We start from the raw sequence: 9167 nt of genomic DNA on the forward strand, positions 1-9167 counted from the left end.
GTAAGTCTTCACAAGGTTTTCACACACTGTTGCTGGTATTTTGACCCATTCCTCCATGCAGATCTCCTCTAGAGCAGTGATGTTTTGGGGCTGTCGCTGGGCAACACAGACTTTCAACTCCCTCCAAAGATTTTCTATGGGGTTGAGATCTGGAGACTGGCTAGGCCACTCCAGGACCTTGAAATGCTTCTTACGAAGCCACTCCTTCGTTGCCCGGGCGGTGTGTTTGGGATCATTATCATGCTGAAAGACCCAGCCGCGTTTCATCTTCAATGCCCTTGCTGATGGAAGGAGGTTTTCACTCAAAATCTCACGATACATGGCCCCATTCATTCTTTCCTTTACACGGATCAGTCGTCCTGGTCCCTTTGCAGAAAAACAGCCCAAAGCATGATGTTTCCACCCCCATGCTTCACAGTAGGTATGGTGTTCTTTGGATGCAACTCAGCATTCTTTGTCCTCCAAACACGACGAGTTGAGTTTTTACCAAAAAGTTATATTTTGGTTTCATCTGACCATATGACATTCTCCCAATCCTCTTCTGGATCATCCAAATGCACTCTAGGAAACTTCAGACGGGCCTGGACATGTACTGGCTTAAGCAGGGGGGACACGTCTGGCACTGCAGGATTTGAGTCCCTGGCGGCGTAGTGTGTTACTGATGGTAGGCTTTGTTACTTTGGTCCCAGCTCTCTGCAGGTCATTCACTAGGTCCCCCCGTGTGGTTCTGGGATTTTTGCTCACCGTTCTTGTGATCATTTTGACCCCACGGGGTGAGATCTTGCGTGGAGCCCCAGATCGAGGGAGATTATCAGTGGTCTTGTATGTCTTCCATTTCCTAATAATTGCTCCCACAGTTGATTTCTTCAAACCAAGCTGCTTACCTATTGCAGATTCAGTCTTCCCAGCCTGGTGCAGGTCTACAATTTTGTTTCTGGTGTCATTTGACAGCTCTTTGGTCTTGGCCATAGTGGAGTTTGGAGTGTGACTGTTTGAGGTTGTGGACAGGTGTCTTTTATACTGATAACAAGTTCAAACAGGTGCCATTAATACAGGTAACGAGTGGAGGACAGAGGAGCCTCTTAAAGAAGAAGTTACAGGTCTGTGAGAGCCAGAAATCTTGCTTGTTTGTAGGTGACCAAATACTTATTTTCCACCATAATTTGCAAATAAATTCATTAAAAATCCTACAATGTGATTTTCTGGATTTGTTTTTCTCAATTTGTCTGTCATAGTTGACGTGTACCTATGATGAAAATTACAGGCCTCCCTCATCTTTTTAAGTGGGAGAACTTGCACAATTGGTGGCTGACTAAATACTTTTTTCCCCCACTGTACGCTCTAACCATTTCGCTGTATTTGGTGGTGGGATGAGAACCAGCTTTGACATTATGACCCACTCAATGTTTCCCAACACTGAAAGAGAGAGCCCATCTTCTAACACTAAACTAGGGGTTGTTTAACTGTTATATTTACATTTATACGTGCAATTTGAGGCTGAGGAAGTTGGCCACTTATTGAAGTTGTATTAGCTCCAGGGGTTTGTGAAAGTTACTAATGATGATGTTTGTGTTTGAACCAACAAACTGCTGGTGAACGTTCCACAGACTCAGGGGTAGTGACAACAACAGCAGGGACAAAACACTCTCATCGGTCCCCCTATGAAGATACACAAACAGCCACTTTGTCTTTGTCAGTAGATACACAGAGACTTATAGAGAGTGGTTCTCATAACTCATTGGGTTGGAGCATGGTGCTTGGGTTAGGGTTAGTGCTTGCAACACCAAAGTGGTGGGGTTTGAAACAAACCTTATCCCCTACGTGCTTGTGTAGCTCTGAAAGGATTGGATAAGCATTACTGAAAAATCCAACTTCACACTCCATACCCCCAGGTGGCAGTAGCTACAGTATACTCTCAAAGCTACTCTGAGAGAATGTCCTTTTTAGAGCAGGGGTTGGAACAATTTTTTTTCTCCAATCGTTTCGTGCTGAACAGAACCATTATTTTTCCCTTCTGTTTCACTGTCCCGACCAGCAAAATAAAGTTCTAGTTCGAACCAAAAAAAAGTAACGGCTTATGTTGTTCCTTTCTGTTCCATTTTAAACCTCGTAAAACTTTTTTTTCATTTAGCTCGACATTAAATTGCTATAAAGTAGCTTGCTATGGATGCGACTGAAATTTTGAAAGCGGGTAGAGAGCGAGATAGGGTAGAGGAGGCTTGGCTTGAAGCACTGGGCATCTTGTTGTTATGGCATGCATTATCTGAACTAGGCCCACAGAATTATACCTACAGAAGAGCGGCTTCTATGAAGGAACTTTGAACATCTGTGATAAGGTGGTGTTGAAGGAGTCAGGCACAGGAGGGTAAATCACAGAAACAGGCTTTAATCCAAAAAATACAGCTTTACGCAGAAATGTGTCAAACACACTCCAGGGCACAAAACAAGTGCACTGGAAAATACAAGGCACACGGAAAAGTCGTGACAACTTCAGAGAGTTGGCTTAACGTTGGACCAACTAGCTAGCTAGCTCACAAGCTTGTGTGTGCAGAGCGGCACTAGAATTAAAATAAAAACACATACCTTTTTGTTGTTAATACATCCAATGTGAAACATGATAACTATAGTATCCTTAACTAGCATTGAAAAGGTTAATCCATTCTTCTCTAATTACAAATCTCTCTCCCTAATTTCTGAATCATGCTTGTACCGTCAGAAGGCTACTAGACTATGCTTCGGAGGGAGAAAGGGCAGGTAGCCTATGTCACACACTGGCAAAGACATTCAGATGGCAGGCAGGCAGACACTGGAATACGCTTCTGAGTGACAGAGTGAGGGCTTTGCATAGGCACTTTGTTGCATTTTTTGTGGGACTGGAAAAAAATGCCCAGAATGTAAAATAACATTATTGACCGGTTCCTGTTCTTTTAAAACAAAAGTTATGTCCCGGAACAGTATAGATCACTTTCGTTCTCAGTTCTGATTCTGTTCCTTGAAAAATGTCATTATTTTTCTGTTCTGTTCCATGAACCAGTTTCAAGCCTTGGTTTGGAGCTGGCCGGCCTAGACGGTCAACGCTGGTGGTCAGAGGTTCGAAGCTGGAAAGGAGAGGGTAAGCTGTCTACGTCGGGGTAGACAAACTGGGGCATATAGGCTAAGCCACAAGGATTGTCCCCAATCTAAGTACTTTAGCCAATTCCTCTGAATATGTAGTCAATATGTAGGCAATACAACAATAGTGAGATGTGTTTGTTTAATACGGATCTGGGGCCAGGCTAATACAGTGGCTTGCGAAAGTATTCACCCCCCTTGGCATTTTTCCTATTTTGTTGCCTTACAACCTGGAATTAAAATTGATTTTGGGGGGGTTTTATCATTTGATTTACACAACATGCCTACCACTTTGAAGATGCAAAATAATTTTTTTGGGGAAACAAACAAGAAATCAGACAAAAAAAACAGAAAACTTGAGCGTGCATAACTATACTTTTGCAGCAATTACAGCTGCAATTCTCTTGGAGTATGTCTCTATAAACTTGGCACATCTAGCCACTGGGATTTTTGCCCATTCTTCAAGGCAAAACTGCTCCAGCTCCTTCAAGTTGGATGGGTTCCGCTGGTGTACAGCAATCTTTAAGTCATACCACAGATTCTCAATTGGATTTAGGTCTGGGCTTTGACTAGGCCATTCCAAGACATTTAAATGATTCCCCTTAAACCACTTGAGTGTTGCTTTAGGAGTATGTTTAGGGTCATTGTCCTGCTGGAAGGTGAACCTCCATCCCAGTCTCAAATCTCTGGAAGACTGAAACAGGTTTCCCTCAAGAATTTCCCTGCAGATGAAAAAAATCCCCACAGCATGATGCTGCCACCACCATGCTTCACTGTGGGGATGGTGTTCTCGAGGTGATGAGAGGTGTTGGGTTTGCGCCAGACATAGCGTTTTCCTTGATGGCCAAAAAGCTCAATTTTAGTCTCATCTGACCAGAGTACCTTCTTCCATATGTTTGGGGAGTCTCCCACATGCCTTTTGGCAAACACCAAACATGTTTGCTTATTTTTTTCTGGCCACTCTTCCGTAAAGCCCAGCTCTGTGGAGTGTACGGCTTAAAGGGGTCCTATGGACAGATACTCCAATCTCCGCTGTGGAGCTTTGCAGCTCCTTCAGCGTTATCTTTGGTCTCTTTGTTGCCTCTCTGATTAATGACCTCCTTGCCTGGTCCATGAGTTTTGGTGGGCGGCCCTCTCTTGGCAGGTTTGTTGTGGTGCCATATTCTTTAAATGTTTTAATAATGGATTTAATGGTGCTCCGTGGGATGTTCAAAGTTTCAGATTTTTTCTTATAACCCAACCCTGATCTGTACTTCTCCACAACTTTGTCCCTGACCTGTTTGGAGAGCTCCTTGGTCTTCATGGTTCCGCTTGCTTGGTGGTGCCGCTTGCTTAGTGGTGTTGCAGACTCTGGGGCCTTTCAGAACAGGTGTATATATACTGAGATCATGTGACAGATCATGTGACACTTAGATTGCACAGAGGTGGACTTTATCTAACTAATTATGTGACTTCTGAAGGTAATTGGTTGCACCAGATCTTATTTAGGGGCTTCATAGCAAAGGGGGTGAATACAAATGCACGCACCACTTTTCCATTATTAATTTTTTTGAATTTTCACTTCACCAATTTGGACTATTTTGTGTATGTCCATTACATGAAATCCAAATAAAAATCAATTTAAATTACAGGTTGTAATGCAACAAAATAGGAAAAACGCCAAGGGGGATGAATACTTTTGCAAAGCACTGTAAGGGCTCCCGAGTGGCGCAGCGGTCTAAGGCACTGCATCTCAGTGCTTGAGGCGTCACTATAGACCCCCTGGTTCGATTCCAGGCTGTATCACAACCGGCCGTGATTGGGAGTCCCATAGGGCGGCGCACAATTGGCCCAGCGTCATCCGGGTTTGGCCGGTGTGGGCCGTCATTGTAAATAATATTTTTTTCTTAACTGACTTGCCTAGTTAAATAAAGGTTAAAAAAAAATATATATAAAAATACTGCACTCCCTGGCCTGGTTTCACATTCACCACAGTTGCTGGAACCATACTGGAAAATACAAACAAATCTGAGCCAGCATGGTACAGTTTGGGTGAGCACGATAGTGTGAAAATGATTAGCCTATAACTGAGCAGACACTATCTTCGTATCCATCTTCGGTTCATCCTCTCTACAGCAACAGACAGACACAACCTCCGCCTCCTGCGTCTGACAAAAACTCGGCAAGGGACGCATTCTTGACTGTTGACTCACTAGATACGTTTTTTATTGTGTTAATCCTCTGCCGCCAGCCCGGTAATCTCACCCGGACAGCGAGTGTGTTAATAGACCATGAACCTCGCCTGGGAGCCTTGCCATGCACGCCCCTCAAGGTCACGTATATATTACACTAAACTCCCCTATAAATCTGCCCCAGTGACCTCTCACTGACCCTGAGCTTGCTGCTATGCTGCGCTGCGGTTGGCTGAGGTCAGATCAGACAGACAGGTAAGTATTAAGCACATGGCCCAACCAAACACAGACCCACCACCCAACTCTAAAGAAGCCTCCTAGGACGCAGCGCAGTGGGACCAGAACCGGGATATGTAGTGATTATGGGATTACGACAATGTGGTATGATTCATATGGTGTTGAATTGATCACATGAATAAGATTAGGGATGAGCCAACATAACCAGATAACCACCAATTTAGCCATAAAGCAGTTCATCGTGGATGACATGCGTTAGGGTGGGCTACGTATTTGGGACTCTGGCTCTCTTCCAGCAGCTAGTGCTGATGTCACTTGGCTGGAGATGCTGTTCTGTTGAGCACAGTGAAGACCAGTGTGTGCACCTACAAATCTTGATTACAGTCGATAGGGCTCTGCTCAGGGCCAATCTAAACGAATGAAACTGGCGGGCTGTTTTCTCAAAGACATAGGTAGCTTTCAACACGTTTCCGCATGCAGTCCCGGGAGCCATTTGACAACTTCTAAAAGTAAACATATTTTCCTCTATTACTCAACGAAACAGATTTGGCAAGGAGTGCTTTTTTTTTTTGTCAAGGATAATTTTTGGAAGGACAGATAAGGCCGTAGGCCCCCAGTAACCTTATGTAATAAATAAAGGGTAATTATAGCCTAATCATTCATCATACTGATAAAACAGTTTTTGAACGTAATCAAAATTGTTGGATGATTTAAGAAGTTAATACTCTAAGATTATGGGCCAGGGGGACAGGGGGGACATGTCCCCCCAAATGTTAGAAGTGGGTAAAAAATGTTTTAAAGGCATCCACTGCTGGAAAGTGTGTCACTTCCCCTGTACCCACTGACTGCTTTGTTCTCACTTTCCAACCTAGTCTCACAGCATTTTGTATTATTCTGTAAGTAAATCAGTACTTCCATTTAGTATGACATGTTATGTTTCGTATGGTATGTATTCATTTGTGGATGTCCATCATCCATTTCGTATGATATGTTACAAATTACAATTTGTATTACAGTGAGGGAAAAAAAGTATTTGATCCCCTCCTGAGATGTGTGCAAATCTGGGGGCCAACTACAAGAAACGTCTGACCTCTGTGATTGCCAACAAGGGTTTTGCCACCAAGTACTAAGTCATGTTTTGCAGAGGGGTCAAATACTTATTTCCCTCAAATCAATTTATAACATTTTTGACATTTGTTTTTCTGGATTTTTTTGTTGTTATTCTGTCTCTCACTGTTCAAATAAACCTACCATTAAAATTATAGACTGATCATTTCTTTGTCAGTGGGCAAACGTACAAAATCAGCAGGGGATCAAATACTTTTTTCCCTCACTGTATATGTTACTAATTAGCAAAACGTACAATATGTTACACATTTTCTACAATGTATGATATGTTATGAATTCTAGCTAGGTGGCTAGGTCGCTAACATCACCTAGGCTAGGGGTTAGGGTTAGGGGTTAGGTTAAGGCTAGGGTTAAGTTTAGGAGTTAGGTTAAAGTGTTAGGGGAAGGGTTAGCTAAAAGAGTTAAGGTTAGGGGAAGGGTTAGCTAACATGCTAAGTAGTTGCAAAGTAGCTAAAAAGTTGTAAGTAGTTGAAAAGTTGCTAAAATGCTAAAGTTGTCCGTGATGAGATTCGAACTTGCAACCTTTGGATTGCTAGACATTCGCATTATACACCCACCCACCCTCCCGACTTTCATTTTTGCCTTATGTAACCTTATGTCTTATGTAACCATAGAAAAGGTAACATATCATACTAATTGTTGTATTGCAGATTTACGTACAGAATAATACAAAATGCTCTGAGACCTGGTTGCACTCTTGGTTGTTACAAGCAGTGTGGCAGTGTGTGAGTGAGAAAAAGCACTGTGCAGCACCAACATCATTACTCACCACACAAGGGAAAGTAATTGTTGTTGGCAACAACAAAGTAAGTTTAAGTAAAAAGTGTATGAATGTGAATAAACTTTGATATGTTAGAATGTTAGAACGTGAGCAACGATAAGCTTTCTCCTGGCTTGTAGCTAGTTAGCTTTACAACTACAATTTATTAATATTTAGTTGTGTCAGGTTTTATCTAACTAGCTAACGCGCGGTAGTTCTGTTTGTGTGAAAAACTAATAGTGAATGTTTTGAAGCAAAGAATACTTGATAGCTACAGAATTACTTGCTCAATCACTATCTTAGTCTTCAGCATAGGGTTAGCAATGGATGTGCCACCAATCAAAAAGAGAAAAACCACGCCTGGCAAACTAGCTGGCAAATTTGAGTGCTTTCAGCTTAGATGTCTTTAACTTCATCACAGTGATTATGGGTCATGAAGGTGTGTTCCATGTGTTCAGACTTAATTTGGTGCTATCATGACCATGACAGGAGACTGACAGCCATGAACAGACAGACATACAGAGAGGAAGAGAGGCCACAAAACAACAGGCAAGAGAGTGAGAAGTGCCTCTCCAAGCCCATAGAGTTCATTGAGTGATGATCTGTCATAGTGTGAATCAATCTGAATGATATGATTTCTCTCTGATGAAATGACAGCAGCTTAAGTCTAGAGGGTGTATTGAATGTGTTAACTTCATGAAGGAGAGAGGCAGCCATGATGATATTTCATTATTGCATTTATTTCAGTTTGACCTTTCATGCATCATTTTTTATTTATTATACTGAACAAATATATAAACGCAGCACGCAGCAATTTCAACGATTTTGCTGAGTTACAGTTCGTATAAGGAAATCAGTCAATTGAAATAAATTCATTAGGCCCAAATCTATGGATATCTCATGACTTGCCAGGGGCGCACAGCCATGGGTGGGCCTGGGAGGGCATAGGCCCACCCACTGGGGAGCCAGGCCCAGCCAATCAGAATGAGTTTTTCCCCACAAAAGGGCTTTATTACAGACAGAAATACTCCTCCGTTTCATCAGCTATCAGGGTGGCTGGTCTCAGACGATCCCGCAGGTAAAGAAGCCAGATGTGGAGGTCCTGAGCTGGCGTGGTTACACGTGGTCTGCGGGTGTGAGGCCGGTTTGACGTACTGCCAAATTCTCAAAAACGATGTTGGAGACGGCTTATGGTAGAGAATTGAACATTCAATTCTCTGGCAGTAACTCTGGTGGATATTCCCGCAGTCAGCATGCCAATTGGATGCTCCCTCAAAACTTCAGACATCTGTGGCATTGTGTTGTGTGACAAAACTGCACATTTTAGAGTGGCCTTTTATTGTCCCCAGCACAAGCTGCACCTGTGTAATGATCATGCTGTTTAATCAGCTTCTTGATATGCCACACCTGTCAGGTGGATGGATTACATTGGCAATGGAGAAATGCTCACTAACAGGGATGTAAACAAATTTGTGCACAAAATATGAGAGAAATAAGCTCTTTGTGCGTATGGTACATTTCTGGGATCTTTTATTTCAGCTCGTGAAACATGGGACCAACACTTTACATGTTGCATTTATATTTTTATTCAGTATAAAACAGTTTTTAACTGTGTATGTTGCTTGTTATTTTTTACAGTAAAATAACTGTATAATAAGTGGAAAATATTACGTAAAGTAAGTATGTTGAGCAGCAGTAGTAACAACCTGACATAGGGGAAGTGAGAAAATCCTAGGAAATGAATCATACAGTAGCAAAGA

The sequence above is a fragment of the Coregonus clupeaformis genome, chromosome 12 (genome assembly GCF_020615455.1).
Source record: "Coregonus clupeaformis isolate EN_2021a chromosome 12, ASM2061545v1, whole genome shotgun sequence".
Taxonomy (NCBI): domain Eukaryota; kingdom Metazoa; phylum Chordata; class Actinopteri; order Salmoniformes; family Salmonidae; genus Coregonus; species Coregonus clupeaformis.